General features: G+C 39.2%; 1 protein-coding gene and 1 long non-coding RNA gene across 2 annotated transcripts in view; both read right to left on the reverse strand.

Annotated features, from left to right (window-relative positions):
* Lrp4 (LDL receptor related protein 4) overlaps positions 1–23990 on the reverse strand; it is a 152757-nt gene that overhangs the window by 106766 nt on the left and 22001 nt on the right. The window lies entirely within an intron of this gene.
* On the reverse strand, positions 11605–13227 carry LOC147753782 (uncharacterized). The gene is made up of 2 exons (XR_015316119.1): positions 12115–13227; positions 11605–11852 (listed from the first exon to the last, which is right to left on the reverse strand). It is a non-coding gene; the product is annotated as an uncharacterized LOC147753782 (long non-coding RNA).

Below are 23990 nucleotides of genomic sequence, written 5' to 3' on the forward strand. Positions count from 1 at the left end.
ATCTCGCCCTGCACAGAACAAAACGCAATTACAGATATCTGCACAGAATTGTTCTTATATATTTAGCAGGTTAAAAGATTGAGTAGTAACACGGCATTTTTATTTACGGAATATTTACGCCAAACCATTGGCTAGGCAAAACGACTCGTAAGATGATCAAGTATCGTCCGAGAATTTTTGATATTAAAAGCAGAAAGGTCCTTCAATACCAAATATCAGTTGTCAGAGATTACATCTTTGTGCTTCGAAAATGAACACATAGGTCGAATATATCGAACATCGGTGAAAACACTTAGAAAGTTGGCCTTCAGTAGCAATAGTAAGATGCATGTACAATCGATTTGGAAAGTTGAGCGTCACGCCAGGTAAAACGGGTTGCCGTATTCACGGAAGTTTCTTACCTTTTGACTTCCTGTAATTTTTTAACTCTATCACACGTATTTTGACAAATCTCATTTTGAGTCGACAGGCCAACCGCGCATTGTCCTGTGATGTTAGTGATCATAGGAGCTTCGCTTCTAGGCGTATTCAAATCCCTCATGGTGCTCGATCTTAGAATTCGATTGCACTAATAACATAGTATTTTACGCCAATCTTCAACGGATTTCATTGGTGGTTTCACCTTCGAGAAATAAAAACTTAACTACAGAGTATCGATATTTAGTACTAGATGATATATTTGTCTTTTGTCAGTCTATTTTTTCAGTCAGCGTGTGGCCCTAGATACCTAAAGAGTTGACGTAAAATATCTGGAACGTCAATTTGCTTCTTGAAACAGCCATGAGTGGTTTATGTAAGTTATGATTATGGTGGCTGCACCAGTCATCCGAGCAAAGTGGACTGTACCGCAAATGTCGTATACACCGATGCCAGCTGGCAAATTGTTTAGACTAAGAAACAATTCAAGCAGTTACTAGGAAACAAACAAACATGGTATAATAATAATAATAGGGTATTGGATTTTTAAAATAACCACACATTTCTTTTGGCCAATGTGCTTAATTGCAATTTATTGGTCCGGCAGGAACTTTCGACATGATTTTAGTTGGAATACATCTGACATTCAGAAAACTGAATCATTCTGGGCACCTTAACGAGAAGCCTATTGCAACATCACAATGGTTTCAAGGGGAACGAGTCAACGTCGGTAAACATCTTCTGACGATAGCGGTACTTTGCTGATATGTGTTTATGATGGTTTTTGAGTTCGAATCCACATTTTCTACGTTAGAAATGTACATTTGACGTTATGGAACAGTCGTTAGTCAACAACATTAGCATGTTTCAGTTATCTTAATTATCTTGATCATTTTATTATCGCGTTCTATCCCGACCCACTGACGCTTTGAGTCAACATCGATGTTAACAGCTTAAATGAAACAACATTTTAATAGCACTATACGTTTCTAATATTTTCCTATCGCGCAGTTACGCCCCCCATGACCGCATGCTATAATAATACAGCACTTTTTAGGGCTGCACCTCCTAGCTACCCAACGTCTTCGTGACTGTGCTTTCTATTCTAAAGTTTCCACGAAGCTCTAAAGCCCCGCTCTATATTTTTCCTGTTTGATGGTTAATGCAGCAGTTTTGCCTTTGTTATCAGTCGAGTTTCCCTGGGGCGGTACTAGTGCGTTGTGACAGAACTTTCATCCGCCCCCTGCTTCAGTGCCGGTGACGATGTAACTAGTGATTAGACCTAGCAATGCTGCTGCACTAACGGTGGTACACGGGTTAGCTTCTGTTGCTAAACTTGAGACCTTTCAGCATACTTCATTCCTGAACACTTGCATCCAAGCAGAAATTGGGCGAATGAACTTTTGGCCCGTTTCTATGATCTAATGGTTCAGTCAGACGTAGGCTTCATGGTAATCTGTAGAACGCTGGATAGACAACAGAGTTATAGACAACGCCACTAATTGGAGACTAATAGCAATCAAGAAATTTACCACAGATAATCGCGCCTGAGCTGGAAATTTGGTCAAGTATATAATAGATGCATTATTTTTTAACCTGAGATACATACATATACAAGTATATATACCGGCACACGACGAAGTTGCTACTGGTAAGCAGCGATATATTCGGCCTCTGATCATAGCTCCGAGCCGCATTTGCCGGCGAATTATGATGATATTTATGTTCATGGCACGCATTTTGTTTCGGAGTATATTTCTCCCCATTACCGCCGTATATGCTTTCCGTTCACAGTTTGTATATTTAGGGTCGGAATTTTTCAATGATCCACATCACTACTAAGAGGCCGGTCTCAAGAGCGGCATTTTGTTTCGGCGTCAGTCTAATGACCTGCTGAGGCCTTCCGCTCACCAGGGCCAGCACTGCCTGTATGTCGGTGCTGCTGGCCTTTGTCTATAACCTTGTTTCCAGATTTTGACGAAATCAGTACAGAAGGCGCGTCTCTGTAAGACATATTATCTCCTAACTTGTGCCAATGCATTTCTTTGCTTTCAGCCGTAGGCCAGCAGAGTCGATGGCCGCGAGTATTTCTGTAGATAAGGCATGTGGGTGTTGAAGTCAACTGAGAATATTGTGACATCTTCGAGGCAAACAAGAGCTATTTGGTACTCCGACGATTTTCCTCATCAGCCTTTGAAACGTCGCGAATGCGTTAATGAGACCAAATCATATGAGCTTAAGCTGGTAAAGCCTTCTCGGCATGCCAAATACTGTCTTTTTCTTGCTAATGCATGCTGATCCGTCAATATCTGGACTCGATCCACCCTGATGAAGTAATGTTTTAGGTTTTTGAGCATCACCTGTCACTGAGTTCGCGTATTCATGCTCAAAACCTTGCGCGAGGACGCATACGAAACCCGCGGGAAACAGCATAGGAGCGCGTCTAATGCTAAGGAGGTTTGCTTGGACTTTCACACATATTGCTACCCTATGTAGTATAACCTATTTCCCAATTAGTAGTGATTCGGGTGAATAACCCTTTTGTCAAAAACAGTTTGCCCAGTATCAGATTTTTCGCGAGGTTGTCAAGAATGTAAAATTGTCGTCTACCGCGACATTAAGCACCCCCAGAACCGTCAGCAGGGCGCTAGGTATCGTAAAGGTGTAAGTTCCCATAACAGCTCGGCGGATAACGTATTTTGGCTTGCTAATTTTAGGGACATGTTGTAATCTAGGTTCAAGCCCAACTTCGTTTCGTGCTGGGAACCAGCCGTCTGATGGAATGCCTGATGGCGATACCGGACGTAAAACTCGAAACATAGACGCACTGCCATGATGATGACCCGCTATTTGGTAGTAATCCGAAAGCTACTCTCAGAAGCTGGTTGAGAAGCAAACGTTGGGTATAGGCAATGGATTTGAACTGTAGAGTCCATTTTTCGGACACTGCGTAGGCCATCTACCGCTGGTCGAATGGGGCCGGCGTTGGAGCAGCCTTAATGACGCTCACGAACAGGCCGACAAGAAGAGCCTTGGACGAAAAACCAGCTTCCGATCCGTCCTTATAGCCTACGTCCAAGTGTTTACTGTTAGCTGGTCAATGCTCCAACCTCGTCGATGCTGAGCACTGATGTTTACACGGCATAGCTCGCTCTTTGCGATTTGACCTGCTTGCGATGCCACCAAAATACTGCGGATAACAAAACTGCTACTGGCGAACTGCCATTCATTTGACCTCAGGCAGTCCATGTACAGACGCATACATACATATATTTACTTTAGTTAAGGTAAACATTAGACCTAACAAGTTGCAAAAACATTATTTATTGTTGGTATTTGATAGTTATTAGGAAGAATGAGTGTGAATTTGTCATTAATAAATGTGACTAAAAAAGGTCTGCATGTAGTACATATGCCAGCTTTTCTTGATTAGTGGGTCACACTGTCTTTTCTTCCTTTGTAATTAGATGTACTGACGTGTTATAAGATATTTCAAGAAAGAACGTATTTTCCATCTGACACTCTTGATTCGTCCCATACGCCCGTACGCAAGAACAGTGATAAGCTTCCCAGTATATCAAGCGTAATTCGGCTGATAATCAGTCTTCTTCGGGCTTTTTGCACGACATCTTGAATGCATTAGAGAATAAAGTTTAGCATATAAAAAAAAAACAAACAGCCAGAAGCTTGGTAGTCCGCCTAACTTTTGCTGTTAATTCATCATAAAAAGTCATGCAGAGAATCAAACAAAATTCGCTTTCTATACATTTACCTCCCGGACCCATTTTGTTACAACACTTTAGCCAAATGGGGTGATTATTCATTTTAATAGAATAGCAAAGGCAAGTTACCGAATGTAGCATGAACTAAAACGAAAACAAATATTGTCAAAGTAATTTATATGCACACATGGTAAGCAATAGACCTGTGTGAAGCCATACTCCCGGTCTAACTGCTCTCTATGCGCGACAGTTCCATCGAGCGCCCGCCGTAGTTTGTTTCCTTTTCAATTTCTTCCTGTGGAGCTGTGTCAAAGACAGTGTATATGATACAGCACCAAAAGCAATCTACGATCCGAAACGCTATATTAGTGAAGAAATTGGTGAAATTAATGCTAGATTATATAGAAGCGTGATCTAGAATCACACGAATTTACGCAAGTGGTCCTCGGTCAGATAGTTGACTAATATTTTTGCTCATTTAGAGCGCCTATCCAATTTCTTGAGCTGGATTTACGCAGGAACAAAGGTACGAATACACATTCATTTCTGTTTTCTACTTTAAGAATATTGAAAGAACAGTTCGCTTTTTGCGAATATATTTTTTAAGAAATCTATTCAGAGCCTTTATTGGAATCTTTTGCAAGCAGGTAGCGAGAGACAAGTAGAATTCTGTATGTTTGAAACCAAATTTAAAATGTCATTGACTGAAACCTTAGAACTCTCATTTGATAGTGCTACATATGAACACAAAACTTGCTTTATTGCTTAATAAAGCTAAGCTTGTAGCATTTTGAATACCAATATCTATACCAACACTGGAAATGATTCACTTCACACTAGACACGGCGACAGAGACACTTCTTAACAATCAGCCAACATGCTCCCCAGACAGACCAGTGGCGTGAGCGACTCGGACAAAAGAAACACCTCAGAAAGATCCGCTCTGACACTGTCACTCTGTTGGCGTCTCTGATGCGTTGTGTTGAGGCGGGTTCGCATCCGTTGCGTTCGAAAAGTGGTAAAGATCTGCTATGATTGGTAAGAGCACCCTGGCGTGGGTACAGAGAACGGAAGATTTTTGGGCGAAGCTAGGGGTGCCTTCTAAATCTCACTCGCTCTAGCTGCATGTTCAGCGCCGAGTCCCGCCAAGCTTCTCTACCAGCGCTGAGGGGAGGACTCCATCTCTTCCTGCTGTTTTCCATGACGCGTGGCGGCATCGCGAAGCGAGTGCACTGGCTCGTCGTAACGCAAATAATTCACAACAAGTGAAGCGGATTTTGTTGTTCGAGACTTCATTCCTCCGTTGATGGCTGTCTGCCTTCCAGAAAACAGCGAATCTATTTAAGGAAATCTCGGCTGAAGCGTGTACACTCCACGAGTCCCCCAAACAGAACCCTACTGCTCATCTGTCGAAGGCGATAACAATTCGATTTTTTGAGAAGATGACTATAAACCCAGAAAACCGTGTTCGTATTAAAGGCATATTTCAGTATGCAGAGCAAGTTTGAGTCTATTTCTGAAAGGGAGACAGAGCTCAGTAAGCGGAGTTTTTAAAAAGGGCCACGAAGGGATACTAATTTTACCGCTAAAATTTGAATGTGTGAGAAAAAGTAACTTGGTTTCAAGATTTCAAGATGTGTGCGATTATGTGAGATATACTGCTTCATTTGAGAAAGTGAGAACATGTTCGTGTAGATAAGCTGTTTCCCTTTGGCGTCTAGTTTAGGTCTATGGATAAGCTAAGCAATATAAAGTCAAACAAAATTCGTGATGACATATTTTACATCAGCTTTAGAATGCAGTCAATTAAGAAGTTTGCACTACAAGTTAAAATTTACAAATATCTATAAAGATCTGGAGTGCTCTTCTATGTGACAGTACTCAAGCGCCTATGAAGCTAAATAACGCTGAAATAAGCTTAAATTTTTTTTGACACAGTCGAACCTTCTTTGCGGAACTACGGAAGCAACCCATTTCTGAGCTAGGTTGTCTGTTGATACTACGAGAAGTGCTCTAAATAGCCTCTGTTAGCCCATATGCATGCTGAACACAGACAACACAAAGCTGATACATGTTTGTATTGCAGTTATCGGATACAACCGAGTTCAGGAAAGGCAAAGGGACTTTTTGTTTAAGCCTAATAAAAAAGAATTTAATAGGCCGAACAGTCGTAATGGTCAAGCAATAAGCCATGCTAGGTTAATCAAATGCTCCCAAGCCTTTGTGTCCATATAAACGGATAGAGCAGCATTGAAATGTACTGCATCCGTTGACTACACATGCACATAAATTCTCTTTTTATATTCATATATGTCCTTAAATGTGATATCGGGTAGCAGTCAAATTAATATTAGCTTGTCATGGTCCCACGGTTCTTTGCCCTCTTACTTATCAAATGATTAACTTTAGATTTAAATGCCCTGTTAAATTTAAAGCTTAACACCAAATTTCAAGAATAGAAATAATTCTTACCAGGTAGACACAATGATTTTTAAAATTTCAGAACGCTACGTTCGCAGCACTTCAGTTGTATAGGATTCATACGTCTTCGCGAGATGCAAGCCCTACGTTTTGATATCATTAATGCATGAACGTAACTCGGTAAGGCTAACGTTCTAAACAAATCTTAGCTTGCGTGATTTTTTACTAGCATCACATCGTACACACTAGGTCATATACGAGACGCACAATTAAAAATCCTAGGTTACGCTCAGTGAACGCCGCCGTGATAATTTAAGAAGTAATATCTTTTTTCTTTTAAAAGTTTTCTTATACATAGTCCTAAGTCTCACCCCCTTACCGCCAAAACCCCAAAAACCAAATGCACCCTTCCTTTTTGCGATTCACGTGTGCGTATCCGCGACATAATTTATTCAGACACCCTAGTTCGTCACACTGCTTTGATAGGACGAAGTGAGGACTGGGGGTGGCCTCATACGCATGGTCAGACAGAAGTGTACCAATTTAAAACTGAATGATATTCGGAATATTTAGGTAGGTGTTGTCTGATGTTTGAAAGGAAAGCGTGCTAAGTGTGCTTTACGTTCCATACACCACTTGTCGCAGCGTTATATAGATAGCAAACAACACTATGGGGCAGCTTGAGGGACCGTGCTAAAAATAGACTGAGAGTAATATGTTAGCCAGGGTAACCCCCAATACCCCTTAAAACGCACAGCCCAACATTACACGTCTATCCTCGACATTGTGTACTTGCTAACTGTTACGATGAACCGCGCCATGTCTGTCATCGATGACAAGCAGTATTACCTTAATGCTAATCCCACCAGTTTTAGAATACGTAGGGAGGAGCTACGTTTGAGAGCCTTGACAAATTTATATACAACCAAAATTATGTCTCTGTATGTTTGTCTGTACGATCAAAATCGTCCTCTTAAAATTGTCGGATTGGGTAGATTTTTGGCATCGCCAGTGTTTCATCCAGGAAAGAGCTGCGCGAAGATGAAGTCGATTAGATAAATGGACTTTTTCCAGAGAAAATCTTGTTTCATTCATCCTATGGAGTGTAATATTAAATTAGGTAAACTGATCGTTCTTCGCGATAACTGCTTTTTTCAGGGTTTTTTTTTTGCAGGAATCTCTTGTATATATTTACAAAAAAGTTGTAGGGGCTAAGGTGGACTATATTTTGGTCAAACCTCTATCGAAAATTCTTCTCACTTGCAACATGCTAGCCAAATGTTTATATTGATGCCTGCATGATACCACTCGAAAGCTCTCACTGAGCTAAAATATTTTACATGTTTTTACACATAAAATAAGTATTTCGGTGCGAAAACTAAACATTTCTAGGAAGGTTTGCCTTACCTACGTTTACGATAAGACGAAAATGCGTTTTGAGTTACTTTCAAGTGCTTCAAACGAATTTATGATAAGGGTCAATTAAAAATTTATAGCGGTTGACATGACGAACATTTTTATTACCCAATTTCTTCGAAAATATTTACTGAAAAATGACTGAGATAAAGACCAAAATGTAGGAAACATGTTTTCTTACGCAAGGCACTGAAACCGATTCTTACAAATAATCGATAGATCTCAAAATCTAATATGCCTCTCTATATATTTCGAAGATATTTCGAGATATTTCGATTCGAAAAAGGCCTCAAACTAAATGTGGTGGCTTTTTCACTTAAGTGCCACGGAGATGCAAATTTTACATGGAGGTCCATAAAGGGGGTATTTTTTTGGTCCCAATCGAAAACGCTCAATGAGCTGGGCTAACTCTCAATGAGTTTTCGGGTCGAAAACACTTTTCGGAAAAGGAAAATATGTTACAGTGTTTTATGTAATAAGGGTCTTCTTAATGCTAAGCGATAGATGCTCATGAGATGAATAAGAATGCAATACATGTTAAATACATTTAAAAATGGCAAATCTTTTATAGGTCACATCGTTTTACCCAGGAGAGAAGGAAGTGATGACGCAGAAATAAATTGCTCACCCGACCATCATTGGCAATGTCTATTGAAAACCGGCCGAAGGCTAACGTGGCTCATGGTCGTCCGCCAGAGGTTGGCCGTTCGCCGATCTTATTCACGTGTGTCCCGGAAAGCTAGACTAAGTTAAACTTCTTGGCAGAATGATTAAAGCTGGCTACAGTAAGGTACACAGCAAAGTGATGATCTAGATGAATGAGCGTAAGTGCAACCGGTCACTTCTTCCGTGTGTTTCAAATCGATAGTTCTTGTTAGCGTAGATGAACGAACCAAATTAATGAACGACAGAACAGACGCAGGCTTCAGCCCGCAGATCCTTATCGTGTAGGCTACAAATAGAAGGTAATATGTTATATTGTATTGCAGTCGTCCCAGTATCAAATAACTTAAAATGTCAGCTCGCTCTTTAAAAACGAAAGTTATCACGATACTCGTATTTTAATCCATAGACACTAGTGACAGTAAGACACCAAGCCCGATGTTATGGCCCATACTATCATATACCAATAACGCCGTTGCTCGATTTGAGCTAGAAAGCTTACAAAGGCTTTTCTTCTGGACAACAAACAAACAAGCGGAAACAGCCGCTGTGCAATCACTGACCAGCAGCAAATACTACCGGCTAACCGACTATCTGCTGTTGTACTAGTATGTCGTTTTTGTAAATACTGCCGCTATAGAAGGTGGCACACAGCTTGCACCGTAACATATTATTACGACGTTGTTAGCACTTTTTTTCGATTTCCTTTAAGCACCCCAAATCGAGCGATTGTTACCTGTTTCCACTGGTGCGCGCGAAGTGGGCTCCGACATACGTGGTCCGATGCGAGGTTCAAAAAGAACCTGGCGGGAGCAGTATCCCCAGCTGCACCAAACATGGAAATTCCGGAAAAATAAACACGGCTGAAATTTGTCCCCGTTTCAGCCGCGTTTATTTTTTAGAATCGGTGCACTAAATCCTAAAACCCCGTACAGGGATTAGGTTGAATTATACTGCAGAGCCCTTGACTTTGCTACTTTCAGTTGGCATTCATTCTGACCGCGTTGACCGTCGTCTTTAAATGGATAACCTGATATCGTATACAAGTAAATTGGTGTACAGAAAATACTAAAAACATACTAGTCTAATTAGTCGAAAGAATTTTGAACGGATTAATTTTGTATTCGGTATAAATACTGCCTATAGCCAGGATTTACCTATCTATGATTGATCTCAATCTGTATTTTTGCCAGAGCTTATTGTTCATATGATATCGTTGCGGCACTTCCATTCGTCTGACTAGTTTTAGGAAATGAAGATATTATACACTTACCCATTTCATTTAAGATGTTCAGCATAAAGATTCAAAAAAGCACTACATTGCACCTTCCAGGAATATTCTACAGCAATGACTTGTTATTAGTGAGCGTTTCAATAAGCTACAAGAACCTTCATACAGTTAGTTAAATCGGGAGAGACTTTTATGAGCGATTGAAACTCAAAGCTTCTTGCTCTCTCAAAAAGCTGATCGCCATGCTGACCTTCAAATCAGGTTCTATTTTAGTTTCCCCGCCAGTTATCACACATTATTACGCCTTTTTATTAGATCGCTGTGGCAGGCGGCATCATACATTGTTTTCATTTTATTTTGTACCCAGTGTGACCCGGCTAGTATGTCCGTCGACCTGTTGGAGAAATGGATAAAGCTCGACGGGCAGTAAACAAATTTTAATTTTTTACGTCTTCAAATAGCACTATACCAAACAGAACTTCGGCACGCTTTTCTAATCCACAAACGCAGCCTGTGAAGGATAAACTTCAAGCGTGTGGCTTATAGCTACACCGGGTGTATATTCTTTCTAATAATAGGACGCTCACAAATGAATTTATCAGTTGGACATCCCGCCAATTATTTCCAGCACAACTATGAACACTTTTTACAAGGGGTGGTGACGAAACATTGGAAAAATAAATCCCTTAGTATGATAGTCTCCAGAGACTGATTTTAGAGGTTCGCTAAGAGGATACAAAACCTCTTGTAAAAACAAGATGGTTTTTAATGCACTCAGCAGGCTTATCCACAATGTTGAGAACTTTACGGAGATATCAAAGGTCGTAAAAAAAACTAATGTAAATACCGATTTTCTAAGCTAAAGTGTTGCACCGATAAGCGGGTTGTATCATATTAGCCTTTAAGCATCTTTGCAATTTAGAACTATAGAAGGCTATTTGAGTAAAGCTTTACATGAACGTGTAGTTTTTAAAGGGAAAATCAGATTTCGTCATAGAAAGATTATCAGACATTGGCTTTTGTCAAGCGCAGTTAAAGATCGTATTTTAAATCTACCTAAAGTCTAGAATACCATTTTTAGAAGCATTCAATTGATTTCTGTGTTTGTTGTATATATAATTAATAAACCTGGTGTCACATATGACTTGCACAATAATGGGATTGTTGTACAGGCGATCCTTACGCCGCTTCTTGTAGATCTATTTTACACCCTTACAATCACTAAGGGACCAGAACCAGCCTAATAGTGCGCCACTATATATGCACGAATCCCTTAAAACGCATAGCTGGATGGGAGGATAGTGGCAGGACACGCCAGAACGCTGGGAAGGAGAGCTTTATTTATAGTTACACCAGAACCAGTGGTAAATAAGTGATCACGCTTATCATGCTGCCTGAGTAGAGTACCAAAAATATTGTCGACTGGACAATGCGGCGTTGAAACCAACACTTACCAAATGAGACCTGTTTCATTGTTCATCTAAAAGGCGAATCCCCATAAAAGCTTCATGAATAACACATTTGCCAGATAATTTTAAAGACGGGTGGCGATCTAAGTGCACGTCCGTACAGAATTTCGCTTCGTGCTGGGAGCGAGCCGGCTAACAGGATGCCTAACGGCGATACCGGATGGTGAATTCGAAACAGTTAGATCTAGGAAGCGTAACAGTGCACAAGATAAACCTCGTGTTTAATAAAATTTATCATGGGGCTCGAAAAAATGAGAGGATAGGATATTTAACTCGATTTATTGTGATGAAGGCCCGGTGTCAATCGAATTTTGAAGATGCTATAACAAAGAGTAGTTAGGGGGCGCGTCGATCACGTGACTATGACGGCAGCGCCAACGACCCCCACTCCGCGGTTGTCTGATAGTGTCCTGAATCACCCTGACGGCGTGTGTTTTACTAACGAAAACAACGCTTTTCATTGTTAGAAAGCTGAATCGCTTTTCACGTAGCGCAGCTGCCGCCCTTCCAATTCTGCAAAAAAAGATTTTCCTGGTATCGGATCCACGATTCGGATTCAGAAACTCATATTAGATGACGCTTTGTTTATTTACTAAAAAAACAAAATTTGTTTGTCTATGTTTTTTTCTTTGTTTAAGATATGTTGAAAGACGTTCATCTTTTATCCTAAGGGGTCACACTGGCATCGGCCCTGTAGCAGCGATAACTAAATTCCGATAAATACGTGCGTTTTTTTGGCCAAGGAATGGAAAATGAACATTTCAATTTTGTTTACCTTTCCCATAGCATACAGATGGCTGCATAGGATGAACTCTCAAGCTATATTGAATCCAACACTTTCCCGGTTATTTCTCAGCCTTGCGTGACTCATAGCTTTCGGCTGTACGAATCGCTTGAGCACTATAGAAGCCATGAGCTGCGCACACTCGGCCTTGTGACTAGGCAACCTCCATATGTGTCCTTCAGACGTTGGCCGTAGCGCTTACCCTTGCCATTTTCATTCATTAATCCGACAGTCCATTTATTGCGAAGATTTAGATTCGAAACTAGCAAGCTAGCTAGTGACACCAACCTCGCCACCGTCTTCACTATCACCAGAACAAGTTATGATTGGTAGCGCTAATAGAGCACTCTTGTTTAATAACCAGTTCTACCTTGTTGCTCGCAGGAAAAGCGAATTTTGCCAGGTCAGGGTCATTTTTGGGATTAAAATTCCTGCACGACATTTCCTAAACCAGGACTCCACCGTGAGAGAGTAGACAGTTATGTTCGCCAAGTCAGCACGAACTTCGACAAAGATATTTGCAGCGGTTCCCTACGAACTCAAACCTTTTCGAAGTTCAACTGTTTCTGTCGCGATTTTATTCAAGAGACGTTTTGTCATAGCTAATAGTAACGTGGCCTGCCAGTGAGGGCAACACCCGAAAAATATTATTAAGCATCGTTCCATCAAAACGACAACCTAGTTTCAATGAACACCAACTAAATTATATTTCAATTTAATCATCCTAACGTGGTGTCGGGCGACTGACAATTAATACGAAAGATACGATTATTCTTTATAGATAAGTGTTGGACCAACCCAAATATCTCAAGAAACAATGATGTACATATTATTCAGCACACAGTAACAGTAAATCGCGCTTAAAATTTCTGGCCGTTTAAAGCATAAAGGTAGAATGATCGTAGAAACTGTCGACATATTAAGCGTTTATATTTTATATGCTTTATGATTTTCGTTTTTAACAAAGCTAATTATTTTGCATTTATGTAGAGGAGCGATATTTTGAAAAGCACAACATTTCTGCCACCAATATGATTCACTAATCCTGTAACGTTACTTCCGCTATTTCGTCACATATGTGACACACTGTGTCGATACGACCCTGTAAAATTACCATCTTCATCATTTTAGCACACAGACGTAAGCGTATAGTTTGGAATCGATAAACTTATATTTTGCTGGGTTTATTTCAAGCTGGCAACACCACGAAATTTTATCGTAGAACCCTTTTGCCAAGCGTCGTTTTTTCTAGACTATCAACCGTTCTTGAAACTAGCATCACCTCAATTCTCATTTCAAGCAATATTCTTTTAGGAAATGTCTTATCTGATTTCAAATTAAAGATCGAGAGAAATTCAGGCTTTTTCGTAAACGATTAATATCGCTAGCCATTTTTCTTGTGATTTCACAAAGAAATACACACACAATAAACACTTGTAGAAGTAAAGTTTTAATCCGAAAATACTTCTTTGCAACTTTGCTTGTTGCTAAGTGCGCTCGTTACATGCCACTGAACCTAAATAAGAAACGGTAAACGTGCGATGTACGCCAACTACAACGCCCGTTGTCGGCCTGTTATTAGGAAATTCAAGTTTATGAAAAAGAATTCACTTGCTGAACGGTTGCCTCGTTAACTTGGTCACAGTCCACAAAGTAAACTTACCCTGAGATTCAAATTAAGCGTCGTTGCAGCCGGATGGTAAATACCGTTGTCAATTTACTTCCAACAACAATTTACCTTGATTGTATTATAAGGTCTGGGCGTATCATAAAAATATATATATTAGGTTGCTTCTGTTTTTAGCGGTTTTTCATTTAAAGGTCCTTAGTTTTAAATAAATTAGACAATATTGTTACTTTTACAATTTGAGCGTTTTTCACTCTTATTTTTTAATTTTTGAAATGTTTCATTTCTTCCTCGTGCATTAGTATCTGTATGCTAAACGGTTTCGTAGGATGTAAAGCTTTCTGTACACAATGCCGAGGAAAGGTTTTTCGACTATTCAGGCCAACATAGAGGGCAGTACAGGCGAAGGTAGATGCTAGTACTTTTACATATCGCAATTTATGCACTGTGACAGCCAGTCGTCTCCGGCAAATGTAAAACCCTTTAACCGTACCCCTACTACCCATGTGACTATGGAAATTCATTTCCCACCTCATAGAGTAGCTTGCCCGTACTTTTTCTTGAACTTTATGCTAGCTCTTGCGGAATACATAATATATGCTTTGCCTCGTTTGTTCCGTCTCATTTTTGCTACTGTGCCCGCTCTTTCATTCTTAAATGAGCCAACATATAGTAAAATCCACTGCTCTACTACTGGTCGTTGATTATGTCCCACTTAAGCGATACTTTCCTGAGCAATCTTAGCCTTTAGTCTTGATGGATCCACGTCACGAATCGCAAATCGGGCTGAAATCTAGACAGCGGAACTCTCGTAGTGTATAATTTCTACAACTATTTTAAAGCGGCCGTTTAGTTCAAACGCCTTTCCAATCTTTGCAGTGCATGTTACTGAACCTTTATTGAACTGTATAACGGCGAATCATCTAAGTACTGCATGGCTATCCCCCCAGGTTAGATTCGAAACTCACTAAGAGTGTGGATTCATTTCGCGTGGACTCCCAAAGTAGTTCGGCTGGTATTGTCTTCTTCCGAAGCCTATATATCAGCGTCCCGCAAACAGACTTCAATACAGGAGCAGCAGACAGGTTATACGAAGAGAACCTCTGCAAATTTTCGAAGGGATTAAATAACACTCACTAGCAAATATTTGAGTAGCGGGTACAATATAGAGTGTTTGAGTTATTTTTACATTTCCTTTGTCATATTGTTTATATAATAGTCGAAGTATATACACCAAGCTGACGTCTATTTAAACTCTAATAGTTTAAATAGTGCATAAAAACAGAACTGGGACGACAATCCACTTCGAGTGTCCCCCTTTTCCAGCTGCCAATTTCTGCAAGGTCAAAGCGTAAACCTATAAGCCAACATGGCATGTATAGAAAGCCTATTATCTTCGAGTAAAAACTATGTTCTCAAATGTGTTTTTTTCCGATGTGGGATTGTTTCGTAATGATATTTAGATATAATGGCACCCCAGCCCTCGCTCTACTTGACATGTTGATAGATTGCCCACATTTGGCTTTCTACGAGGCCCTAAACTGATTAAAGTATCAAACCTCATTTATCTCTATCTATAAAGTCACTTATCTTTAATTTTTAGATACCTGAATTGCTTGTTGGATATGTCATTTAACGCCCCATTGCACTCATACGGTCAACCTGCTGCAAGTTTCTTTTTTTAATTCTCGCTGGCCTAAATTTGTTAGCAGACGCAGCAAGCTTCGGTTAGACGAGCGTTTATATCGTCGTTTCGTTTATCGTTAACATATTGTTCCCGTTTGCTGTAACATTTCTGTTTGATCTTTGTCGATGCCGAGACATGTATATATTGAGGTATGCTTGGCTTTTGACTTTTTGACCATAGACCAGCGGATTGATGGGGCAATGCCTTCATTGATATAACCCATCAGAACATATGATTAATGAACTTTCTTTTAAGAATTTGCACATGTGTTGTGATTTGTCCCTTCGCAGATCAACACTATCAGCCTAGAGTCACTATATTGTCGTTTTTTTATTTAATTCGTTTACCGAACAAATGAAAGGTGCGTATTTTTCTAGGTTTCCCGGGTTATAATTTTACTTTCGTATAGTCTGGTTGCGTATAATACTCATAGCCACGACAGTGCTTTCTTCATAGTTTTCATACTTTTCAATATTCCACCCAATTGAAGACTGGTTGTTTTGTGATTCATTTATAAGTTTTTTGTTACCCGTAGGTAACAGCGCTCATGATCTGACGAGGTAACCTCCGTCTCTAAATTACACATTTCAGGTATTTTAAAATACGTTTTTAAATATTGCTTCAACACCGAGATTGAATCCAAAAGAGGCACCTTTTCATGAAGGTTAGGCTTTTATCAGAATAATACGATTGAACATACTGAACTCAAGTGTTATGCTTTCTAAACTTAGTTTTCCCATCAGAAGTATTCTTTAGGACCCTCATTGCCTGTTTTTTTTATCAACGTCGCCTGTGTGGATTTTCATTTATACCCTATCTGTTTCTGTTGTCAGCCCCCGTTTGAGCAGCTGGTGTGTTTAGTGCCATACAATTTATCTTTATGGATTTATATTATCAATCCAATTTACGTCTATTGTCACTCAAGACAGAACTTTGTTACGGCTACGTTAAGACATTTCGTTAACGGCTGGTATACAGTTATCGATTCATAAGCTTGAATGTGCCCAGCTAGTTATAAAGCTTTTTCGGGTTTATCTTGTTTTGTTCATACACACGCCGTGCCAGTGTTATGTAATCCAGCATTGTTTATTGCATTTACGCATTCCGATTACTCCTCACAATTGTCTGGTAAGACTTTGAAGTTGCTTTGATCTCCCATAGTAACTAGAGTGCTGTTAGCAAATATCTAGGCTCCCGATTCAAACGAGACAATCTATGTATGTACCATATGTACGGCGCGTCAGAGCCTTTTTTTTATTCCACTCTTTTTAACTATGGTTTCGTTTCCAGAGGAAAAGTCTTAGTCGATGGGTCACCAGAAGACGAACTCTTTAGTTAGCTTGGCTCTGATATCTTCACAATAATCCACTGAATCACCGGCGCAGATTAGCCTATAAATGTGGTACAAGTATATAGCAGATAACTTATTTTTATGAAGTGCCTTATATTTACGCCTACCGCACTCGTTACTCAGCCCACGAAGTGCCTAACCAACTCTTTTGCTACAGGTATTTGTCCCGTTGCATTATTGAAATAATTCGGCTACTACAAGTAAATTGCTTATCTTATAGGAGCTGCACTATTCTTTGATGTTATATCGAACTGGACTTATCCTATTGTCCCGTTGCCATCGTTACCCTGTGTAATGCCATTACACCGTGTATCACCTCGTACCCTGTAGGTTCACCTTGCGTAATCGGCAAAAGTGCAACTAAAAAAGTGGAAGGATATACAAATTAGAGAGATTTTAGAGGTACATTAGAATAGGGATTACATACTTCTGAAGAGTGCCTATGAGCTTAGAGATTTCAGAAAGACAACCTTGTGCCGTAGACACGAGTAGTGATGTTGCAAAAGTGGGACAGAACGCGTACTGAAGTAATAGGTTAAATATATGATAAGAAGAGGGAGCTCTGTATAGTTAGGTACACCTAACCTAGGAGATTTCTACCAGGGCGACTAAAAACCATAAAAGTAGATTATATCAATCTTTTGTATTTGACAACAATAATGTTTAATACGCTACACAAGTCTTTGAGTGCAATATACGTCATTGATAGACATCGCAATTAAACTAGGCAGTAAATAAAGGAAAGGCATAGGATACAGCTGGAAACCTAGGAGTAATATATGAGGTGTAAACACAATATATATGGCTATTTCCTAAGATAGTTTTAGTTAGTAACTAAAGTACGCACGTGAGATTTAAGCTGACCATATTTTCTATTGTAAGAATGAAGCATTTTCACATAAGTACCGATAGCGTATATTGTTTGTATTTGTATTAAAAGCGAGCTGGCGGTTAGCAAGTCATGCCAAACGGGGTCAAATAAATAGTTAATCAAGGAAATAATGAATAACCCTTTAAGAATATCACCGCAATATAGCTCTCGATTAGTTTGGTAATTGGTGTTAGATTAGAATATCTGTGCCGCGTTATGTTTGAAGTCGTAGAATGCTTTCAAGTATGCTAAATGTGTAGGCTATCGTATAATGAGCCTAGTGAGCGATTTTTTCTTCGTTCTAAAAAACTAAAAAGTAGAGAATTCAAAATTCTAAGTTTGAACAGATACTCTATAAACAAGTGAGGATGGGGAGAATTTTACAAGTATGAAGCTACGATAACGATTAGACACTGCATGTGTTACTTAATATTAGAATAACCTCCTTATTCACACAGTCTACATAGTATGTATCGCCGGTGGGTTTGGAAGCAACAACGCCGGGGCCTTTTTTACCTGAGGGTGTAATTTTGTCTTAATAGTAGCATAACAGTGAAAAAGGAAAGTATCTCAATAAAAGGGCGCGATCGACTGTCATTCGTATGTTCGCACGGAGCTAGCTAATTATTCAAGTTACGCTACTTCAAAACTTCATTAAAATGGTTATATAGATAGGGAAGTTGCTGTTCTTGAGCCCGTCTAAGCATATACACTAAACTACTGGAGCACAATCACACCATCTGACGTGCGCTTGACTCTTCTTCTTTCTATAAAACCTATGCTTGCGCTAATCATGTACGCATTGATGGCGTACGTTGACATCAAACATCTCTCGTTCTCCATAGGCGAGTAGGGTTTGGTAAGTGGATTACAGTTTTACTTAAAAGACAAAACTATCAACCTTTGCCACGATTACCGAGTCAAGCGTCATTTTCCACTAAACAGTACTCGAGCCTTCTGCCGTTCTTCAATTTCTCTAAGTAGCTAAACGAACAAGATGCGAGGTTGTCGTTGAGAGACTTAGAATCACGACTTGATAGATATAAAGGCGTGTATATAGGTTCAACGATTAGAAAGGCTAGAGATATAAGTGTCGACGAGACCTACTGTGAACAAGAAAAACCGAAGCGGGACAACGGAGTGAAACATAGACGTTGGCTGTGAGCTTCGGAGTCGAGTGCTCAGATGTGTAGGAAAATACATTAAAAAGAAAACTGAGAGACTGCGGAAGAAGGTAGTAGAATGGGGATTCAATGCACATCGAAAGTGTCACAGCAGGATCCAGCAGGCTAGATGAGTAGTTCGTGCATTCATTAAAAAGCAGCGAGTGTCAAATGTTGCAAGAGCCTTGCAACCATACAAACATTATGCCAGGACGACAAAAACAACCATCTTGTTGTACTCTAAAACAACTATCTTGAACAACTACGAGGGGGAAAATGCATGAAAGTGACGCGCGCTTAGGTTTTCAAAATGCTTTGAGTGTACATTGTACTGGCTTTATAGAACTTGAAATGCTCGTGAGCAACGATAACACCCGCGCAATTTCGAAATGTTTGTTTATAACTGAGATTATCATTATCGCAATTAATGTTTGAAAATTTGGAAAAACTACTTGACCGGATTTGAAAAACTTAAATCCATTCAATCAAATCTAAGCTTTATACTCATACAATCAATATGCATAGCTTTTCTTGCATCCGCGCATTGATAAGAAGGCAAGCGTTTTCAGAACGCAGCATATAGGTGCTTTTCAAGCTACGAAGGGATTTCGAAAGCCAGCTATAAGGAAGTGTTATTAAGATATGAACCTCAAGTGGTCAATTCTTGTTTTTTATTTATCCAAATAATTTGACAGAGTAGGGCTCGCCCGAATGAATGCGCACATGCATAGTAATAATACATTTGCTTATATAAACGCATTGACCGAAATGGTGAACGAACTAAAAGAGTCGCTCTGTTATGAAGATTTACTAACGATAGTCGATAATATGTGGGTAATATACTTGGTATGATCAATAATATTTTTTTTTTAATTTATTTACCTGTTTAATGGGTATTAATTTTTAACGCATAACAACATACTGCTATCGAAAAAATGGGTCCAGGCTTCGTTTAACACGTCAAGACAATAGGGTAAGCACTGAACCGAAGACGAAAGAGGTGGGAGAGTAAAATAGGTAATACCTTACAAGCGCTATATACGCATTACGTATGTGAGCGTTTTTCCGCACTGAATCAATTTCGATTATAATTTAGAAAATAAACTTATATCATATCAAGAATAGCCTAGCTGACTTCTTTTATATTACTGCTAATGATTCACTTGAGCTGCATATTTGGGGCGAAGTTTGCAGTGACCGCCATTTTATTACGCTACAGCTTCTGTTATACGACAGTAGTGGTATACAAGTGCTGGCCACCGATCTGTACTGAGGCCCTTTTGCACCGAATTCTTTCACATAAGAATCAAAAGATTACTTCCAAAAAGCTAGATGTTTAATAAATAAAATATTTTTATAATGAATAGGTAGTAGATACGATATGTTGCTAGCTAAGAATTACGTTGAAGATTTTACAGAAACATTAGAAAAACCGATGAATAGTAGAAGCTAACTAAGGTCTAAAGAAAAAACAATGAAAAGCATTCGTGTAAAGAAAAAATACGATGTTCGTATACAATAGCTTTGTACTGTTTGTCCTACCTTCTTCTCTATTTTATAGTCTTATTTTAATTACAAACTCTCTTTATAATTATTCAATGGCTTTTACCTGCTAATCATAACTATTTATATATACAAGCAATTATTACTGAGCACATTTATGTTTCCTATATCCAATATAAGGTAACTTCGTGCGAAAAATTGTACACCGACCGGTAAATTTTAAAACGGCCAATAATTACCATTGGTAGGTCATTGAGCGAACAAACATTTTAGAATGAATAGCTTATTGTAAAAAGAAACAACTAAGCAGACCGCTAAATTGGCGGGATTTGCGTAATGGCGATGCGCGCCCGTGAAGTAAAAATTGCGACACAAAATTGTCATATAATGAGTGAGGGAACTGGTAGAGCGTTCCAAACAGTTTTTTCGAAATTTGAAAATAAGAAGCGGCAGTTGAAAGCCGACTTTCTGATCGTCGCGCCGATTAATGAAACGCTGTTTGTCTTCTCTATTATTCATTAATATATTCACTTCTATATGAGACGAATCACAGCAACACCTTATTTAGCTCTATTAGCTGGATCAGATTAGAGGAAACATGAACCAAAATAATAATCATGACAAATTTATCGCACAATAATGTAATATAATCAACATCTAAAATGATATGCGAGTTACAAAAGTTAAAACTTATCTCGTGCACGACGAAATATATAAGAGAATAATATTTGCTCGTTAGGCTACAAGTCACACTAATAACACACACGGTATAACGATCTGTGTTGTTATGTGATTGACGTGTAGCTATCGATCAAACAGCGAGAACTGCCATTTTGAAGATCGGTTCTTTTCAATAATTCAACCAAACATGCATACCTTAAGATATACGGGAGTTTACTAAAAGGTATCCTTTTTTGTACCTTTTAATCAAGTACGTACACCTACCGTACCCCTTACACATCTAGTCGGACACAGTAGGTTGCTACAATCTTGATGAAATGGGTAATATCAACAACAAAGATAATAGCAGACCAATGAAATACAGAGAACGGATTTTAAAACGCGGCCACAACCCTGTCATCGCTTATATACAGGTTCTTGGTAGAACAAGGCTAAGTGAGCAAAGATAAAAGGAAAAGACACGAGAAGGTCCAGTCGGCGTAACCAATAAATATTCAATAGGCCTTAGTTCCAGCGCTCGCCTTTTTCCTTGTGGTCTCATCGTACATCGTGATGAATGAGTTGGATTATTTACATACGGCACACCGCTATATCGAAGCAGGAATGGAAACCCAGGAAACGGCGTAGAGACAAACACACGTGGAAGCAAATCAAAGGCCACGACATGGCTTTTGGGCGGCGCAGGACTATCGCAGGCTGGAAGAAAGCTAAATGAGTTCGCATTACACTAGAACCCTGTGTACACGGATCAAAAGCCAAGCGGAAAAGTCTTACCAGCCTTCCCTACTCCTCTTTCTATTGTTGTTCTTTTTCTGCTCTACGCTTCTTTTTTTTTTTACAATAATAGCAAGACAATTAACAGCTCTACAACCATGTTGTGCCTTAGTGAACAGATTGTCATTGATTACTACGACTATTGCCGTGCTGATGACGAGCGTAATGTACTGGCCATGTGGTTTTGTTCCTGCTTTAAGCTGCATAATTCACTCGTACGGCTAAACCGACAAGCACACTTGCGATTACTAACGTTAACTGGCCAATTTACTGCAGGGCCCGCATAAACATTAACACTAAAAAAAGCTTAGTCACTTTACAAAAATGGAACCTGTCATTAAGGCTCTTTCTCGAGTGAATAAACGAAAAAGGCAACAGTCGATACAGGCCAACAAATAATCTATATTCTTGCTCTATATTCTTCTTCTATTCATATAAAGCTTGTGAAAGTCACAGAATTTGTATTTTAGTAAACGTTCATCATTGAATAATTTTAGGCCCGGGTAGCTTGTCCAGCTTTCGGTATTCCGGTAAGGCAACTATCAACTGTAGCCAGGTAATATGACAGATACTTTAATTTGTGAAGAGCTAGCTTTCGTTTAACAAAGATGTCATCGAGAGGATTTTAGTTGTTTCGAAGAAATTAAAATGATCAATAAAAAGCAGCATAATTCTAAAAATATATATTCCATTGGTCAAGGAATAAGCTTTTGGTCATTTTTTACTTGCTATTTTCCACAAATAAAAACTGCCGAACTAACTCGAACTCCTATGGTTTTGATCCGCATGGCTTTAAGACGTTCGCAACGTTGGTGGTTGTAATGGCCCGTAGTGTATGTACCTCAGTATAGTTCGTCTTTCGGATCTACAAAGAGCAACTTTAAAAGGGCATAATTGACAAACAAATAATTCTTCTTCTTAATGATTTCTTTATTTTGCGGATAGTCATCCTCCATAATGCTGCCTCTCTAGGTCTCAGTCTGTCTTATAAGGGGCCAGCTATTATCAGGCCGTATGATTTAGAGTATAAAATAAATATAGGTTAATACATAACCATACAGAGAAGTGAAACACACATAGGAAAGACTAATATTATCTGAGTTTGATGTATATCATAACTTTAATTTAAGTTTATTGTCTTAGTTTATAAGTCTATTATTTAAGACAATCTAAAGAATCTTTAGTTGGCTTATGCTTAAGGCACGGTAATTATCGCCATCTGGATATGGTTAGTGGTGCATTTAAAGAGTGAAATTGTCTCAATTTATTTATCAACTTCCTTCACAATGTGGCGTTATGTGCCCTTCCAATAAAAGCCAGGTGTTCTAATAAGGTTCAGTGTTTCTAATCTGGTGTTAGACAATTTGTTGAAATTTTGTCTTTATTAACGTCATATTAGTGGTAGCTTGCATCGTGAGTGGAAGTTGAACGCTCATTATGTCGAGCAATAAACATTTGGACAACAAGCAAAAAACATTTAATACAAACGCGAAACATATATCTGGATCTTTTTGTGTAAACGCTAACAATTGTTTAACTTGAAATATGGGGGTTGCATATAAAGGTTTGAACCTAATATCCTAGCTAGGTTATAAAAGAATAATAATGATCAGGTGCTACTGCCGATAGTGCAGAGAAGCTTGCATTGTATATAATGCAAAAAGTTCCCTGATAACGTCCTCTTCCAATGTATCATCAAGTTTGTAATAGATATTTGCATAAAGTAGGCCGACTTTTTCCAGTAACTTGCACGTTTTAATAATTTATATTGAAGATGATCAATAAGCATGCCTAAACCCAGCCGAAACTAAACGCATGACCCGTCCTTAAATATTTTACTTGCTTAGCAACATGCCATTTTGAAACAGTGTCTAAGCTAACATCGTTATGGCGTTCTCTAACTAAGAGTACTCTAACCTTGACGCGATCCTTTATTATCGTTATATAAAGGTGCTGATACCAGAATAAATTGCGCTTATGTCTTCCGTATCTGTGTTGCGTGCGCACTTGGACTAGCAGGGGCAACGTCGAGAACTACTGGCGACGAGTCGATTCAGCATGGACGGAACTGAGATCGAAGTATTAGCGATCGGCCTCCGGTGTTGAAAACAGGAGGATTTGGCCGGTAATATTTAATAGATGAAACCGAGACAAAACTTTCGCTGCTAGCCCAGGAATTAGGATATAGGCAACCTAGGTACTAGGAAATA

Source organism: Varroa jacobsoni, unplaced genomic scaffold (genome assembly GCF_002532875.2).
Source record: "Varroa jacobsoni isolate VJ856 unplaced genomic scaffold, vjacob_1.0 scaffold_232, whole genome shotgun sequence".
Taxonomy (NCBI): domain Eukaryota; kingdom Metazoa; phylum Arthropoda; class Arachnida; order Mesostigmata; family Varroidae; genus Varroa; species Varroa jacobsoni.